Raw genomic sequence first — 19,248 nt, 5'->3', positions numbered from 1 at the left:
AACTGAGAAACGTAACTTTAAAAATTTTGGTTTTTCGACAATTACTCAAAATTTCAAACGGATTACTCAAATGGATTAAAATAAAAAATAAAACTCAATGCATCTACACAAAATATGTTAAATAGTGTATTTTAATCGTGTTATGAGCTATTCTGAAAATTTCAGGTGTCTACGTATTCTGGAAGTACGTTTAAAATTGATTACAAGATTCCACGGACATTGTGACAAAGACCAAGCTAAGTGTATATAAAAACGTTTTAGGGCCGGTATTTCAACAACTTAAGCTTTTACTTAGCTAAGCCTGTGTCAAAAGTTAAGGTGAAGCTTAAGATGGGTGCCGATTTCCATCATTTCCTTAACTAAACTGGTCCTCAACTGTCAAGTTAATTGGTTTGGTACCTCTGAATATGTCAAAATACCAGAACTAACTGTTCTGTGGTAAATAAAAACCACTACTGTCGACATTATCTTGTTATCTGTATGTATCTCGTTCATTTATACTTCACTTAATTTTGTGTACATGGTACTCGTACATGTGTTGTTAGTATATTGTCTATATTTTCTCTGGTTATATGTTTTATTGTTATTTTGCATAAGCAATAGAAGATCTGACTTTTTAATTTTGTTTATTGGATATATTCCTTAAAATGTCAAATTGGAATGTAAGTTTACTTTTGTAAAATAAATATACCAAGCGTTGCAGAAATAAATAATGTTCATGTGCCTATTAGTGCAGTCACTGAAGGTGGATATGAGCTATTACCTCCGATTTCGTTGAACCTCCATCGATTTGCTGGAAAATTGGTGAGTGGTTAGAGGATATCTCAAGGAACAAAGGTGATATGGTGCCAGCTTGCGCTTTTACCCTGGGGGTGGGTGCCACCCCTTCTCGAGGGTGAAATTTTTTTTATTAAAAATAATTCCATAATTCGATGGAGGGACAAATTCTAAGAAAAATTTGTTATATAAAGTTATTACAATAAATCAAAACTTTTTGAGTTATTAAAGATCAAATATTTTAATTTTTCGTGAGAAAAATGAATAACTCAAAAACCATAAGTTTTTCCAAAAAAGTTATATACCTACTAAAATTGAAGCTAATAAAAAAAGAAATAAATCCCTTACAAAAAAATCTTTTAGTGTTAACTGAGAGTAACTGAGTTATAGGTAATTTAATGTATATTTTTTTCGGCGAGTACCCAAATCTAAGTATTCAAGCTTAAATTACGGGAAATAGATGCATTTTATAACATAAAGTTATTAAACGTTTGTCAAAGCACTTAGAAATATCTATCAAATGAGTCCTCGAACAAGTTGATAGCACTAAAATTTATGCTCCAAAAATTTTTCAGAATTTATCTTTTAAAATTTTTTCCAAAAAAATGTTTTGTTTTTTTTAATAAATCCGTTAATTTTTAGGATCGTCTAAAAACCAATTGAAAGCTAATTCCAAGTGCAATTAAATGACGTTAACATTAATCTTTTTAACTCCTTACTTTTTTAAAAATAAAAAGTTAAATGGCCCCGGTTACATGGTTCTCTTAGCAAAATTTAAGCTTTAAACGTTTCTATCTCGGTTATTTTTGACCCTAGAGAAATTATAAAAAAGATAAAATATCTGATACAGAAAAAACTAAAATTTGGTTAAATATCATTTTTTACGTATGTTGAGTATTTTTGGAATTATTATCAAAAGGAAATGAAAATTACGATCATTTTAAAAATTCATATTTTTTAAATTATACCTTTATTTTTTATTCTAAACCGGTTAAAATTGTTGATATCATTACCTATTCTAATATAAAGAAATAATTATAAGGATTACCATAAATTTTAATTTTTGTGGAAATAGCGTATGTTTTATTTTTCACTTTTTCCTAAATCATTCGAAAGCGTTCTCTTATTTTCATCATAACTTGCTTAATTTTAATGCTATTAACTTCTTCTGAAGCTCAATTGATAGGTAATCCAAAGTGCTTTGACAACTATTTTACAGACATATTTTATAAAATGCATCGTTTTCCCGTTATTTAAGCTTGAATACTTAGATTTGAGTACTCGTCGAAAATTATGGGTAATCCTCTAAGCCCATTGCTATCAGATATATTTATGAACCAACTTGAAACAACAATTTCTAAACATCCCGTATTTAAACAGTTCTTATATTGGTGGAGATACGTGGATGATATACTAGTATGCTTTACAGGAACTAACAGACAAATTGACCAATTTCTATCATATATTAATTAACTTCATAATAATATTGAGTTTACAATAGAAACAGAACAGAATAACTCCATAAACTTTCTAGATGTAACGATTTCCAGACTACACAACAAACATGAGTTCTCCGTATATCATAAACCTACCCATACTGACACAACTATACACAATTCATCATCCCACCCTAAACAACACAAATTAGCAGCCTACCATAGCATGATACATAGACTGACAGAAATTCTCATGACAAAAAATAACTTCGAGATATAACTAAAGATCATTAAACAAATAGCAGTAAACAACGGCTATAACGAACAAACAGTTAACAAAATTTTAAACCAAAAACTACATAAGAAAGCACTGAAATTAGTCTATCCACCACCACAGAAAGAACCCAGTACCTTCTCCTCTCTCACATATACTGGCAAGATAACAAAAATAATAGACAGATACATAAAAAAGAAAGGAATAACACCAGCTTTCGGAACTAACAACAACTTAAGCAAATATATTAAGAACAATAATAGCCGAAAATGAAAGCAACTACAGAGTTGTGTTTACAAACTAACTTGTGGTGACTGCCCGAAAACTTATATCGGTAAAACTGGCAGAACCTTTGACAAACGGATAGCAGAACACAAAAGGGCTTTGAACCATAGAAAACAAACACTTCTACATATGCACTTCACCTTCAAGAACATAATCATTCTTTTCGTGAAGAGTTTCGCGATAACAACAAAAATAGCCAGATACATAAAAAAGAAAGGAATAACACCAGCTTTCAGAACTAACAACAACTTAAGCAAATATATTAAGAACAATAAAAGCCGAAAGAGAAAGCAACTACAGAGTAGTGTGTAACTAACTTGTGGTGACTGTCCGAAAACGTACATCGGTCAAACTGGCAGAACTTTTGACAAACGGATAGCAGAACACAAAAGGGCATTCAACAATAGAAAAACAGACACTTCTACATACGCACTTCACCTTCTAGATCATAATCATTCTTTCAATGAAGGGTTTCAAATTCTGCATATTCAAAATAAAGGCATTAAGCTATCTTTTTTAGAATCTATGGAAATTAATAAACTGAAAAATACAGATATAATTCTGAATGACCAACTCGAGACAAACAGCTCTCCACTCCTCAACCTCTTCAGTTGAAGACTTAAAAAGGCAAACACTTTTAAACTATATCACTTGAGAAGGCACTCTGCCGAAACAGCTGTAGTCACTTAGTTATAATAAATTTTGTGGAAGTATAGAAAACAAACCTTTTCAGTGTTTTATTGTTAGAAAAAAATCTACATTCAATTACCCATAACTTACTTTGACTTTACATTAGTTTAGTTCTTTAAGTGAGAAGTGTCTTCAGTTTATTATTATCTTCAATTTTGGTAATAATAACTTTTTTAAAAAGCTTATAGTTTTTGAGTTATACGTGAAAAACAGCTTTAAAGCATGCAATTTTTTACGAAAAAATAAAATCTTTGGTCTTCAATAACTCAAAAAGCATTGATTTATATTAATAACTTTATATAACAGATTTTGCTTAAAATTTATACTTATATCGATTTATGGTATTATTTTTGATAAAATAATTTTCACCCACGAGAAGGGGTGGCTTCCACCCCCAAGGTAAAAGCGCAAGTTTGCATCATGTCACCTTTGTTGCTTGAGGTATCCTATAACCACTCACCAATTTTCATGAAAATCGATGGAGGTTCAACGAAATCGGAGGTGAAAACCTTCAGTGACTCCACTATATATCTTCCAAATGGAGTAAGAATTTTATTTTAATAATCGTTAACAATCCAATAATAACGATATTACGCAAAAGTTGGTATTCAAAATAACTCTAGAATTATTAATCTATATAAATAACCTCAAAAACAGAAAACAAATTTTAAGCAAAAGCTTAAACGCACTCCAGCGCGAGCTTAAAATTATTTGGTTTAAGCCTATGCTTAAGCCTTAAGTGCGGTTGGCAATACCGGCCCCTTAAAATACTAAAGCCGATAAGCTAGGTATATTATTTATTTCATCAAAAGAGAAGCAGTTTTAACCCAGGATCGGTCGCGCCGCTAGAAAAATCTAACATTTTATCTTTTCCCGTGATAACTTGATGAAGAATTTTGCAACATAACTTTCCACTCGCAAGTGCCTCGAGGAAGAGAGTAGTAATGCGGAGGAATTTTTTGTGTGGAATTTATGGCTTTGGTGAAAGCCAATTAGCTTTAATAATTGTTAGAATTAGATATTTTATATATTGTATATTGAAAAACATACATACGTAGCAGAAGAAAGGAATGCGAGAAGCATAATTGACTACATAGTATATCTTCGAGACGCAGAACTAACGATACAAAATATAAAAACAGAGAACGAAGCCGAACTCGGTACCCAACACAGACTAGTGACAGCAGAGATAAACATGAAACTAATGGAAATAATAGAGAGTCCTCAATATATAAGAATAGCAATTCATAAGATGAAAAATATGGAAATGAGGAAGTTATACCAAAGAGAGACAGATAAAATACTGGAACAGTATGAAAACAATGAGGAAATATGGAATATGGAAGAGAGATGGAAAAAATTGAGAGACACGTTATGGAACACTGCAAAACAAGTATGTGGAATAAGAAAAAATGGTAAGAATAATAAAGGAACTGGATGGTGGAATAAGGAAATAAAGCAAGCTGTAAAAAGGAAGAAGGAAATGTGGAAGCGATACATAAGCACAAATAAAGAGCAAGACAGAGACGAATACCGAAGACAGAGAAATATAGTGAAAGAACTAGTAAAAGATGGGAAGAAGAAGAGCTGGAAGGAATTCGCTGAAGAATTGAACGAAGGTTTTGGGAATAACAATAAACAGTTTTGGAATAAAATAAGAAGCATGAAAGGAACAAAAAGGAAACATATAAGAGGAATTAGAAATGAGCGAAATGAATTGAAAACAAACATACAAGACATACTAACCATATGGAATAAGCACTATAAAGAAAAATTCGAGGCAAGTAACCAACAAGATGAGGAGAGAGGACAGCAGGCAAGAGAAGTGGATAGAGACAATCGAGTAGAGGAAATTCATATCAAAGATATTGAAGAAGGATTGGCAAGAATAAAGATTGGAAAAGCGGGAGATGACATAGATACGGAGATGATGAAGTACGTGGGAGAACGAAGCAAGCTTTGGCTGCTGGAAATAATAAGGGAAGCATGGAGAACAGAAAAGATACCGGAAGACTGGGAAGAAAATTTATTGATACCAATACACAAGAAAGGAGATGAAGCGGAATGTGATAACTATAGGGCTATATGCTTATCATTAGTGGCATATAAAGTCTACACCGGGATAATAGAAAGAAAGCTCAGGAAAGAACTGGAAGGAAAACTAGAAGAAGAACAAGCGGCTTTTAGGAAGGAAAGAGGAACAACAGATAGTATATACATACTGAGAAATATAATTGAAAGGAAAAACGAAATAGGAGAAGACTTATATATTATGTTTATAGATATTAAAGCTGCTTTTGATTCTATAAATAGAGAAGTAATATGGTCAGTAATGGAAGACCTGCAAATCCCGCAAAAGGTAGTAAGCGTGGTAAAAAGTACGTATAGAAACGTACTTGCTAAAGTACAAATAAATGGAAACAGATCGCCAATAATAAACCTAAGGTGAGGAATAAAACAAGGGGACAGTCTCAGCTCAGATTTGTTTATATTAGTAATGGATAGAGTAATGAAGAGCGCTAAAAGAAGGTCAAGGCAATTACAGTCAATAATAGGGTACAGGAATTTAGTACCAGTGAGAATGGAGGGATTACTATATGCAGATGACTTAGTAATAATAGCAGACAATAAAGAGAAAATGCAAAAATTAATCAATATATGGGTGGAGGAAATAGAAAATTTGAAAATGGAGGTAAATGTAAAGAAAACGAAGACCATGATAGTAACCCAAAAGAAAAGGGAAGAAATAAACCAAACGATATTTAGGTGCAAAAACGAAATAACAGAAACAGTCTCGACGTTTGAATACCTTGGAGTAATAATATCAGAGGATGGAAAGATAGATCAAGAAATCTCATACAGAGCGAAAAAAGCAAATAAGATCTACTATGCACTAAATAAAACAATATTTGGAAAGGAAGAAATAGATAAAGAAATAAAACTGAAGGTATACAACGCAATCTCTGTGCCAACTTTAATACATGCAAGTGAGACATGGGTAAACAATGCAAAAATAGACAGTACAATAAACGCAGCGGAGATGAAGCAGCTAAGAAAAATAGCAGGAAAAACGAAATTGGACAGAATAAGAAATGAAGATATTAGACAAAGACTGAAACAGGAATCGATAATAACCAAGATAAAAAAAAGAAAATTAAAATGGTATGGACACATTAACAGAATGGACCAGGGAAGAATACCAAAGCAGGTGATGGAATCGAAAAGATATGGTAAAAGAAGGAAAGGGAGGCCAAGGAAGAGATGGATCGATCAGATTATAGAAATTGGACAGGAAAAAGGAAAAACACATCAACAAATAAAAGAGTTAGGAAAGGACCGCAAGAAATGGAAGAGATGGATAGAAGATGAATAAAACCTCCGACGCCCCTAAGGGGCATAAGGAGTTTCGAGAAAGAAGTATATTGAAAAGTAAATAAAAATACTATAAAATAAAAATTTGTTTTAAATTCGTATTTAATTTCGTATTGTTATATTTAATCTAACGCGCGACCGATTACGTGACAGAAAAGAGCGCGACTGTTCCCGGGTTAATAAATTTGACTGTTTTGTACATACTAATAATAATTCTCGCATATTCTCCAATAATCCAGATAAATACGTATTTATTTAGACGTAAGCTATGCAATCTTATTGCGTAATCCGTTCCTGGTTCTTGCCGCCGACTTCAGCGATCAGGCGTCCAAATTCAATCAAATTTGGAATTGGAAATGGCAGGCGTATTAGGGCCCGTCTATACCGTCTCGCAATTTGGGGACCAGTCAGCCGTGGTTTCCTGTCTTACGCCTTAGGCACTGGCGGGGGAGTTTTTTGGTCTTCCGCTTCCTGTTAAACAGGTGATTTCCTATTTAGGGAGGTGCTGACTATGTAATCTTATACAGCAATCTTCGCAGGGTCTCGATAGAGTAGGGATTTGTTTTCTTTTCTTTGGGTTTTTAATATATTGCAAATACTTATGTGTGTTTATAGGGAATATTATAGGCATATCGCACACCTAGTTCAATAGTGCCACAACAAGTGGAAAACACAATATTCTCGAGAAATGAGCAAAACGTTCTGTAGTAAATGCGTTATGTCCTGTAAATAATTTATTTTGAGAGTGACTGGCTTCAAAATTACAATTCAGGTAGCAAATTATACACTTATTGGCTGGATCTTATTACAATTTATTAAAAATAAAACGTTATTATTGTTTTGATAGTTATGGCGATATTGCATTGTGAAGAAAGTCATTTATAAAACAATACTTAGGAGATACGGCGGAAATATAATGAAAAAATCAATTGATTTTTGCAGTTGTGGCCGTATTGAATTATACCGGTTGTATTGTGGCAGTGTAGGGGAAGGCGGGGCGGAATGGGGTAGCGGGGCGGAATGAAGATTGGTATTTTTAAGTATCAATGACGTGCTGCAGACTAGCAGCGATAAGTAAAAGTACATCAGTGTAGTGTGACTGAAGACCGGTAGGCATGTTTGTCTAATTCTCTTGACGTTAACTACGTGAATCTATCGTTTCGTGGTTTTTCGCTTATAATTTGTAACTGTTTGTGATTTTATGACCAAGGTAAGTTGCACACATTTGTTTTTTTACAACGTTAGTTGGTAATACTTGTAGGGTATTTATTTAGCTTTCGTTTAGTCTAGGCAAACGTTTTCTACCAATCGTTTTCAAGTGACCATAGCTTGATGAAATAAATCATGTGCTTGGGGCGGAATGGGGAAGTACCCCGTGCCGCCCACACTATTTTTATTAAACAGGAACTCTATATTTAACTATTTTTCTTCTATTTCAGATGGTTCTAGTATACAAAAGAAAGACGAATAGACAACCATGGTCTACTAAAATTATGAATAATGCTGCCGAAGCGGTTATTTCTGGTCAAGTAGGTTATTTGAAGGCTCCAAAGCAATTTAATGTTCTCCAAAGGACCTGGAGATATCCTGCAGAGAAAAGGAAAGATCCGCAGTACCATATTATTGACAAAACGGCAGGGAAATTTTAAGCTGTTTTTACCGAAAGTCAAGAATATGAGATCATGAGTTATTTGAAAATTATGAAGTATCGATTATTTGGTCTAACGATGATAGATTTGCGTACCTTAGCTTATCAGTTAGCTGTAAGAAATGGCCTAGCCCACATATTTACGAGTGAAGTCGCCGGCCAAGATTAGGTCAATGGATTTTTAAAGAGAAATCCTACTTTATCACATCGGGAACCTGAGTCAACATCTGGCGCCAGAGTTATGGGCTTTAATAAAGTGGCAGTGATGAACTTAGCTTAACTTAACATAAAATGACTTTTCAACGGTACTTAATATTTGGACTTAATAATTACAATTATTAAGTTATTTTTTTATTAATTTCACTAATCTTGTAATGACTACCCCGTTGTGCCCCGGTACAGGGGCAGAACGGGGCAATTGACATTGCTTAATATTTTAGTAACAAACTTACTGTTCTTGTTCTTATAAAAAAATAATATTGTAATATAATGTCAACAATATTACAATGAGTTTATATAATGATATGCAGCTTAAATAATTAATCCTAACTTATTTTTAAAAATCAATTCCAACTTAGTACCCCATTCCGCCCCGCCTTCCCCTATATTATCGCCACATCTCTCTTGATTTTTGCAGTTGTGGCCGTATTGAACGTATTGAATTACATCGGTTGTATTGTGGCAGTGTATATTATCGCCACATCTCCCAGTTGTTAGTCGGAGAGATAGAAGCGGATTTTGTGCGTGATAAGTAATATGGAAAAACTATACGGGGATATGTTGAACTAGTTGTGTACATGACTTTCACAAACGGCCGGAAACCAGAGTTGGGGCCGAGGGTAGTTGTAAGGGGTCAAAGTCGCGAATTTTATTATTTATTTTATGACGCTCATGATCGAGATAGTGCACCAAAATTTGGGAATAAGTAGGTCATGACGTACCTAAGTAAAATCTCGGACAAGTTGGATTTTAAAGCACCCTATGTAACGCACAGCTGGCACAGCTGAATGTGGCTGCATTTTTATGTTTGTGCATCACAGTGTTGCCATGCTGTTTTCTATATATTTCTTTCATAATTTCAATCAATGTTAAATATACCTACAAGAATAATAGAATAATAACATTTACTTCTCCGTCATTATACTAGGTATAATGATAAATGAGGTGTCAAATTAAAGCTTATAATCCAAGGATAGTACTAAAGGTAAGAAATTAGACCTAGGTTGTCTGTCCGTCTGTCTGTCTGACCGCTAATATAACTCCTCCGTTACTATACCAGGTAGAATGACAAATGAGGAGTCAAATGAAAGCTTATAATCCAAGGATGGTACTGAAAGTGAGAAATTTGACATATGTTGTCTGTCCGCCTGTCCGTCCGACCGCGAATATAACTCCTCCGTTACTATACCAGGTAGAATGACAAATGAGGTGTCAAATGAAAGCTTATAATACAAGGATCGTACTAAAGGTGAGAAATTTGACATAGGCTGTCTGTCGGTCCGACCGCTAATATAACTCCTTCGTCACTATACCAGGTAGAATGACAAATGAGGTGTCAAATGAAAGCTTATAATACAAGGATGGTACTAAAGATGAGAAGTCTGTCCGTCTGTCCGTCCGACCGCGAGTATAACTCATCCGTCACTATACCAGGTAGAATGACAAATGAGGTGTCAACTGAAAGTTTATAATCCAAGGATAGTAGTAAAGGTGAGAAATTAGACCTAGGTTGTCTGTCCGTCCGTCTGCCTGTCCGCGAATATAACTCCTCCGTCACTATACCAGGTCGGACGGACAGGCGGACAGACAGCCTATGTCAAACTTCTCATCTTTAGTACCATCCTTGGATTATAAGCTTTCATTTGACACCTCATTTGTCATTCTACCTGGTACAGTGACGAAGGAATCATATACGCGGTCGGACAGACAGCCTAGGTTAGATTTCTCACCTTTAGTACCATCCTTGGATAAGCTTTCATTTGAAACCTCATTTGTCATTCTACCTGGTATAATGACGAAGGAGTTGAGTTTGCAAACAGACAGAAAAGACGGACGGACGGACAGACGGACGTGGACAATTCAATGTTTTCACATTTTTTCAAAATTGGTGAAAACAACAACATAATATTTACTTAATTGGTGTTTCAAAACTACTTACTTTTAACACATTAGGTACACAATATTACAAGGTTTCTAGCAAGTTAAACGTCACAATGATTTAAAATAATCAAGTAAAAACCTATATATACATAAAATATTAGAACATACCTAAAATACACAAAAATGATACATTCCACACACAAATATAATATCACAAAAAATTGTAACGTGATAGTATGAAAAAATAGAGGATACGGCAACGGTGTTACATGTGACGGTCGGCTTGGGTCGGATTCAATGCCAATATCTACACAGACATTTATATTAGGGTGCTTTAAATCCAAGATGTCCAAAATCTCTAGGGGCTCAACGCTGCGTGGCCGACAAAGGGGTGGGGGTAGGGGTGAATATAAAAAATATAACAGGTTTTTTGCGACGTTCGTGATTGAGATAGTACACCAAAATTTGGGTATAAGTAGACCATGACATAACTAATTAAAATCTCCAGAGCCGGAAACCAGAGTGGGGAAGGAAGGTAGTTATAAGGGGTCAAAATTCCGTTTTTAATTTTTTTTGTGACGCTCATGATCGAGATAGCTCGCCAAAATTTGGGAATAAGTCGGTCATGACGTAATTAAGTAAAATTTCCAGGGGTGGCACTCTGCGTGGCCGACAAAGGGATGGGGCAGGGGTGAATACAAAAAATTTAAGGGGTTTTTTTGCGACTTTCTTGATTGACAGAGTGCACGAAAATTTGGGAATAAGTAGACCATGACATAACTAAGTGAAATCCTCAGATCCGGAAACCAGAGTTGGGCATGAGGGTAGTTATAAGGGGTCAAAATCGCCGTTTTTATTATTTTTTTTGTGACGCTCATGATTGAGATAGTGCACCAAAATTTGGGAATAAGTAGGTTATGAGGTAACTAAGTACAATCTCCAGGGGTGGAACGCTGCATGGCCGATAAAGAGGTGAGGGTAGGTGTGAATATAAAAAATATAAGGGGTTTTTTGCGACGTGCTAGATGGAGATAGTGCACCAAAATTTGGGAATAAGTAGACCATGACTTAGCTAAGTAAAATACCCAGAGCCGGAAACCAGAGTTGGAGATAAGGGGAGTTTTAAGGGTTCAAAGTCGCAGTGCGTATTATTTTTTTTGTGACCCGGCACAACATTTGTCCCCACGCAGCGTTCCGCCCCTGGAGATTTTACTTAGTAATGTCATGATCTACTTATTCCCAAATTTTGGTGCATTATCTCGATCACGAAGGGCAATAAAACCCCCATATATTTTTATACTCACCCCTGCCTACCACCCCTTTGTACCCCAAGCAGCGTTCCGCCCCTGAAGATTTTACTTACTTACGTCATAACCTACTTACTCCCAAATTTTGGTGCACTATCTCCATCATGAGCGCCACAAAAAAAATAATAAAAAGCGCGAATTTACCCCTTGTAACTACCCTCGTCGGCCACTCTGGTTTCCGCCTCTGGGGATATTACTTAGTTATGTCATGGTCTATATATTTCCAAATTTTGGTGCACTATCTCAATCACGAACGTCACAAAAATCCCCTTACATTTTTTTATATTCACCCCTGCCCCACCCCTTTGTCGATCACGCAGCGTTCCACTCCTAGAGATTTTACTTAGTTACGTCATGACCTACATATTCCCAAATTTTGGCGCGCTATCTCGATCATGAGCGTCACAAAAAAAATAATAAAAAACGGAAGTTTGACCCCTTATAACTACCTTCCTTCCCCACTCTGATTTCCGGCTCTGGGGATTTTAATTATTTATGTCATGGTCTACTTATACCCAAATTTTGGTGCACTATCTCAATCACGAACGTCGCAAAAAACCCGTTAAATTTTTTATATTCACCCCTACTCCCACCCCTTGTCGGCCATGCAGCATTGAGCCCCTAGAGATTTTACTTAGGTACGTCATGACCTACTTATTCCCAAATTTTGGTGCACTATCTCGATCATGAGCGTCATATAAAAAATAAAATCCGCGACTTTGACCCCTTATAACTACCCTCGGCCCCAACTCTGGTTTCCGGGCGTTGGTGAAAGTCATGTACACAACTAATTCAACATATCCCCGTATAGTTTCTCCATATTACTTATCACGCACAAAATCCGCTCCCAGCTCTTAGACTATATGGCCGTATTGCATTTTCAAAACCTCCAAAAACCCTACAGTGAAATATCGAAGTAACTTACTTTATACTTATCCAAAACAATATTTTAGTTCAGGCTGTATTGCATTAGATGGGCCATTATATAGGCAATGTTTTACAGCCTTAACCCAAAATTCGAATTTTTTGCAGTTGTGGCACAATTAAACTAGGTGTGCGATATTAGTAGAGAGAGTATAAAACTAAATAAGTTTTAACATAAAATAAAAAATCCTTAAAGTCCCTAACATAAAATAAATGTAATAATTTGTATAATTTAAACTAAGAATTAAAATTCTAAAAATCCAAATAGATTACATAAGTGTTCAGAACGTTTTCGAGCTTATCAGTTCATCCTCAGTGAACACATTTTACTTGCTAAATAGCCCCAAATAGTCCAAGTAATGAAGCTTCGAATAGGACAAAACCTAGAACTTTTTACAGAATGAATCGATTTGCTTGAAAATTTGAGAATAAATAGTGGATAGTCCAAGGATCAAAATCTATATGGTGCCGAAAGGCGCTTTTACCATGGGGGTGGGTGCCACCCCATCTTGGGGGTGGAAATTTTTTATTATATTTTGACCACAAACGTTGGTAAAAATATTCATTCTAAGCAAAAAACGTTCTATATATTTTTTGATAAAATTAATAGTTTTTGATTTATTTGCTATCGAATGTGTTAGTTTTATATCGAAAAAATTAATGTTTTTAATAAGTTTTCTGCTAATAACTCCAAAATATTCGTTTTATCAAAACAACTTTACTTAACAAAAATATACCTTTTAAAAAATAAACAAAACCTTCTTTTATTTTTTTAAGACCACTAGTAATCGAGCTATACTTTAGTATATGTTAGCTCTACTTCGTCAAATTCTAAATATTGTAGTTTCAAAGTCAAAACACGCCAAAACTATGCATTTTTCGAGGATAACTCGTTTAAACTAATTTAATGTATTTGAAAATATCTATCTGCAGAAATAAAGAAAAAGTCTCTAGCTCAAAAACTAAGTGACTTATAATGAAAAGAATGTCGGTCCCTATTTTTTTTCAACGAAAAAGTGATCGAAAGCAACCTCCTAAGCACCACCCTAATTAAAATTAGTCATTGACCTTATTTGGTCTTCTTTGTTTATGTATTATTAATAGGTTCTAAAAGTTTGACCGGCTTATAATGATTAGTTTTTAAAAAAATGGAGTTAAAAGCGAATAATGAATTTTTGTAGTTTGGAAAAAAATGGCCTTATATTCAGAATAGAAAGATTAGCATCGGAGATACGAAAAAATATTTAAATATTGAATTATAGCTTGTTTAATTCCTAATAACATGGATTACAAAAAATTTTTCTACGGCAAAAATTGAGTGAGCTATTGACAATAATTAAAACTTGTAATTACATACAAAAACCACCTTTACCAACCCTTTCAAAGTCAACCCTATTTGTGACTGAGGACTTTAAAAAGATTTAATATTAATAGGCTTATAGACCTTCTAAAAACCTACAAAATTATTGTTTAGCAAACTTTTTAAGATAAAAAATAAAAAACTTTCGGGTAAAAAATCAATATATTTTTTTGAAAAAAAAAGGAGAAATCCAATTGGAAGCATAATAATATAAGTTAGCGGTATTTTTAGTCATTAGCCTTATTCATGCTTCTTTTTTTATGTATTATTAATAAATTCTAGAAGTTTACCTGGCATAAAATGATTAGTTTTTAAGAAACTGGAATTAAAAGCGAATAACGAATTTTTGTAGTTTGGTAAAAAATGCCATTTCCTTCAGAATACAAAATATTAGCATCAGAGTTACGAAAAAATGTTTAAATATGAAATTGTAGGTTATTTATGCCTGGTTGCATCAACAGATTTTAAGCTCCAGCTTAGCTAAGCTCTACTCATCGATAGGGCCTCCTTGAGTACCACTTACGTTGCACCATAATTTTAGATTCTTACCTTATTATCAACTATATCTATTATTATATTATGGTATTCTTATTATAATATATTATAATTATATCATATTAATTCTTATGATCTTCTCGACTTAAGCTTAGGATCTGTTGGTGCAACCGGGCATTAATTCCCAAGAACTTGGTTTAAAAAAGTTTTTTCTACGGCAAAAATTGAGTGAATCGTAAATGAGTATTATCGAAAAACATTGATTTTTTCGATATATAAAACTAACATTTCATAGCGAATAAATTGAACACTATTAACTTTATCAAGCAAATGTATAGAACATTTTTTGCTTAGAATGAATGTTTTTATCAACTTTTGAGGTCAAAATATAATAAAAACTTTCCACCCCCGAGATGGTGTGGCATATCCAATACTGTAAAGCCATATTTAAGAATATTTTTAATCTGTTTTTTCTCTCTTTAATCTATTTTTTCTTTTACTATTTTTATTTCCAGACGTAAACGGTTTTATCAATATTTTTAAAAATTTATTAACATCTAATAAAATTGAACACAATGCAATACAAATGACTTTTGTACCAATTTACGACAGCAGGACAACGCATCGTTTGTTTTTCATCACGTTTTCCCGCTTGTATAAATAGTCTGGGAATCTGGGAATATTATAATTGTACATATTAATAATATAGGTAAGCAAAGTCCGCAGATAATGTACTACTTTTTTTGTAAACGAAATGGCGCCCGAAAATCGTGATTTGTTAAATTTTTGCACTATAACTCCAAAGATTTTAGATTTACACCAAAAACACCAAAATAAAAATTCACCGTAATTAAATTGTGCATTGAGACATGTTTTCCCGATTTACTTCGACGAAAATTTTCTCCGGAAAATGCGGGTTTTTCTAACAAAATCTTTAATTTTCAACTAATATTTTAGATAAGTAATTAAGTATAAATAATTAAATAACTTGGTAATATAAAAACATTTACGATCGCTATAATAACCACAATAATTATGGTGCATAAGAATAACTATTATTTTTGTATAAAAACACAATGTACCTATCTAATGTACTTTACAGAATTGAAGTAAGCACCCTCAGGAATATTTGAAAATTATAAACAATTTTTTGGCTTATAAACAAATAGAATATCTCGGAAAATATTAAATTAAATTAAATCACAATAGCAGTATTTGAAAAAAAGCGACAGTTAAATTCAATAAGTTAAATAGAAGTTATTTAAATATTTTAAAAAGTCAATATGAGCAGACTCATTTCGAATTTTATTTATTTTGGAACAATTATTTAGAAGTTTATTTAATTTTGCTGAAACTTTTCATAAATAATAAACATTTTTGTACTATTCTTTATCTAAATTCAGTGAAAAGTGCGTGCTTTGTACATCCACAACGTGAAGATAAGGACATGACTATATGACAAGGTATTGTTTGTAAACCTTTTTAATGTTTTTGTAAACATAATTTCTTTTATTTCTACAAGAGATCCATCATTCCATTTTTTTTTATTTTTAAATTTTAATAAAATTTATTTCATTTTGCAATAATGTTTTTTGCTGGATAATATTATTATTTAAATAAATAAATAAATAAATAAATAAATAAACAAATACTTTATTTTCTTTTAGACAGACAGAGTCTGTATAGAATTAGTCAAAAGTAATACATTAAGTAAATATAACAAACAAATAAACAATTTCACTACACAAACAAACAATGAAAATACATTTAAAATTGAAGAAATTCTTCAACCGAATAAAAAGTGTGTGTCATCAGAAATTCCTTTAAATTTAGTTTAAAGCTTTTCAGGCTCCTACACAATTTTATATGCGCTGGTAATCTATTATAGAGTCTTTGTCCGATTTTACCCGGGGACCTGCAATATGTATTTCCCCTACACATTGGGGCACGCAAGGTATCTTTATATCTAGTATTCATGTTATGTATTTGCCCATTGGTTTTAAAATTTTCGAGGTAATTAAATATATATATACAAGTCTCCAGAATATAAATAGAGGCCAATGGCAATATTTTGAAATTTTGAAAGTACTGCCTACAACTTGTTTTATGAGGGATACCAGCAATAGTCCGTATTATTCTTTTTTGTGCAAAAAAGACTTCATTGATATGGCAACTTGATCCCCAAAAACAAATCCCGTATCTCAAACGAGATTCGGCTTGGGCACAATAAAGCATTATTAATTGTTTCTCCGTTAATACTTGTTTTAAATTTCGAAACAAAAACGTTACTGAGTTTAACTTTGCGGCCAGCGTATCACAATGTTTCCTCCAAAGACATTCATCTAAATGAAGTCCTAAGAACTTTAATGATGAAACAAGTTCAATATCATTATTATTTATATTTAAGTTAATTGGATTAATACATCGTTGCCTATTATGAAACTGCATGAAATGAGTTTTTTGGGTGTTCAACAATAAATAATTATTACAGAACCAGTTGTAAAGATCTGACAGTAAGCTGTTACATTTGGACTTCAAAAAAGTATCAGGTCCATTGACTATTACATTTATGTCGTCTGCAAATATCGTGAAATGTCCATCCGAGTTAACCGAGACAACATCGTTTACATAAATAAGAAAGAGAACAGGTCCTAAAATTGAGCCTTGCGGTACACCTATGTCAATATTGAGATAGTTGGATTTATGCGTCGCATTTGATAATTTTCCTTTTTCTGTTAAGCTGACATTTGATCCCTTTCTCTTGTTCCTAAATGATATTCAACTGAGAACGCTAAGGTAACGTCATGATATATTTATGTTTATGTAAATGTGTTTGTATTTTATGATGACTATATATTTTTATTAACTTGATACGTTAATTTTTTTTTTTTAAGTTTTAAGTATGTTTCGTCTTTGATTTTCTTTTAATTATGGCGCCCCCGAGCATTTAAGTTTATATTATATTTATTTAAAATCTATTAAGAGTCCACACCCCTAGATCTCTGAAGACATAGAGCTACCGAGGTACTCGTAAAGTTACGTAGAACCAAGTATATTTTCATGTCTGTTTAATTTGTCAAGCTACATAAATGTTATCTTTTTTTGTCTTTGTTAATGTTACAAAATACCGTCCATCCATGACGCAAATGATAAAACTTCTAAAATACTGTATACAGATGATACAAAAGCGACAGAACTGTAACTATGTGCTGAGCCACTACAGGGTAGTTGCGTCGTTATTGAAATACACACCATGTTAGACCTTGTTTCAGCCGAATAATGACGCGACTGTAAATAGGGTTGAAAATGGGGGGACTAAATTAGGATAATCAAACTCAGACCAATAGAAATGAAAATAAAATCCGTCGCTGTAAAAATAAACGGCATACTGAATATCTAAAAATAGTTTTTTTTATAGAAAAATTTTAAGATCAAGAATGAGTAACTGTAGATAGAGTTGAAAATGGGGGGATTAAATTAAGATAATGAAATTCAAACCAATACAGATGAAACTAAAAGTCATCAATTTAAGAATAAACGCCATAGCGATGTTCCGGACGGTTACTTTTTAATTAATCACTATTTTAAAATAAGTTCTTAAACATTTTAGATGAACAATGGTGAACTGTAAAAAGGGGTACAAATTAAGGGATTAAAAGATAATGAAAGTCGAACCAACGGGGATAAAAATAAAAGCCATCATTGTAAGAATAAACGCCATACCAATGCTCCTGGATGATTACTCCTCATTTAATACCTATTTTAAATATATTTAAAACTCGTGTTTTTTGCTCTCCTGAGAAATGTGGCTTTTTGCAGTTACATCATTCTTATTTCGGACCGGCGATATGTACATACAGTATACTTAGTCATACAGCAGTTTCATTTCATTAATATGTATAAAAATATATTATCATGTAATATGCATTATGTGTACCAGTATATGTATTGTTCATATATAAACTATTTGTTCGTAAATTTTAGTTTCTTATTAGAACAGTGTCTCCCAAACTGTTTGAGATCGAGGAAAATTTTTGACAAAAGAAAATGGCGATGCCCATATCTTACCCGGTTCATTCGGCATTTAATAACATTAACAAATCAAAGGAAAAATGCAGCGTTTAAGATTTGGTACAGTTTTTGATAGAGAAAAACGGTTTTACTTACTCCATCTATGAGTTAGTTCAATATTTTTTTTTACATTTTCTTTCGGTATTTAACCAAAATATGGTTTTCTGGTATTGCGAACTCGACTTTTACTCTGGGCTAATTAGCAAAATACAAGGAAAAGTTATTTACCAGCCATTTTATTGCTGGAATCGAATCTTATGATTGTATATATATTAATAATATAGGTATGCAAAGTCCGCAGATAGTGTGCTACTTTTTTATAAACAAAATGGTGACCGAAAATCGTATTTTTTTTAATTTTTGCTTTGTAACTCTAAAGATTTTAACTTTACACCAAAATCACCCAAATAAAAATTCACCGCAATTAAATTTTGCACAGAGACGTGTTTTTCCTGATTTACTGCGGCGAAAATTTTCCCCGGAAAATGCGGGTATTCGAACAAAATCTT

The sequence above is a fragment of the Diabrotica virgifera genome, chromosome 7, assembly GCF_917563875.1.
Source record: "Diabrotica virgifera virgifera chromosome 7, PGI_DIABVI_V3a".
In the NCBI taxonomy this organism is placed as follows: Eukaryota; Metazoa; Arthropoda; class Insecta; order Coleoptera; family Chrysomelidae; genus Diabrotica; species Diabrotica virgifera.
This window is presented reverse-complemented; position numbering follows the sequence as displayed.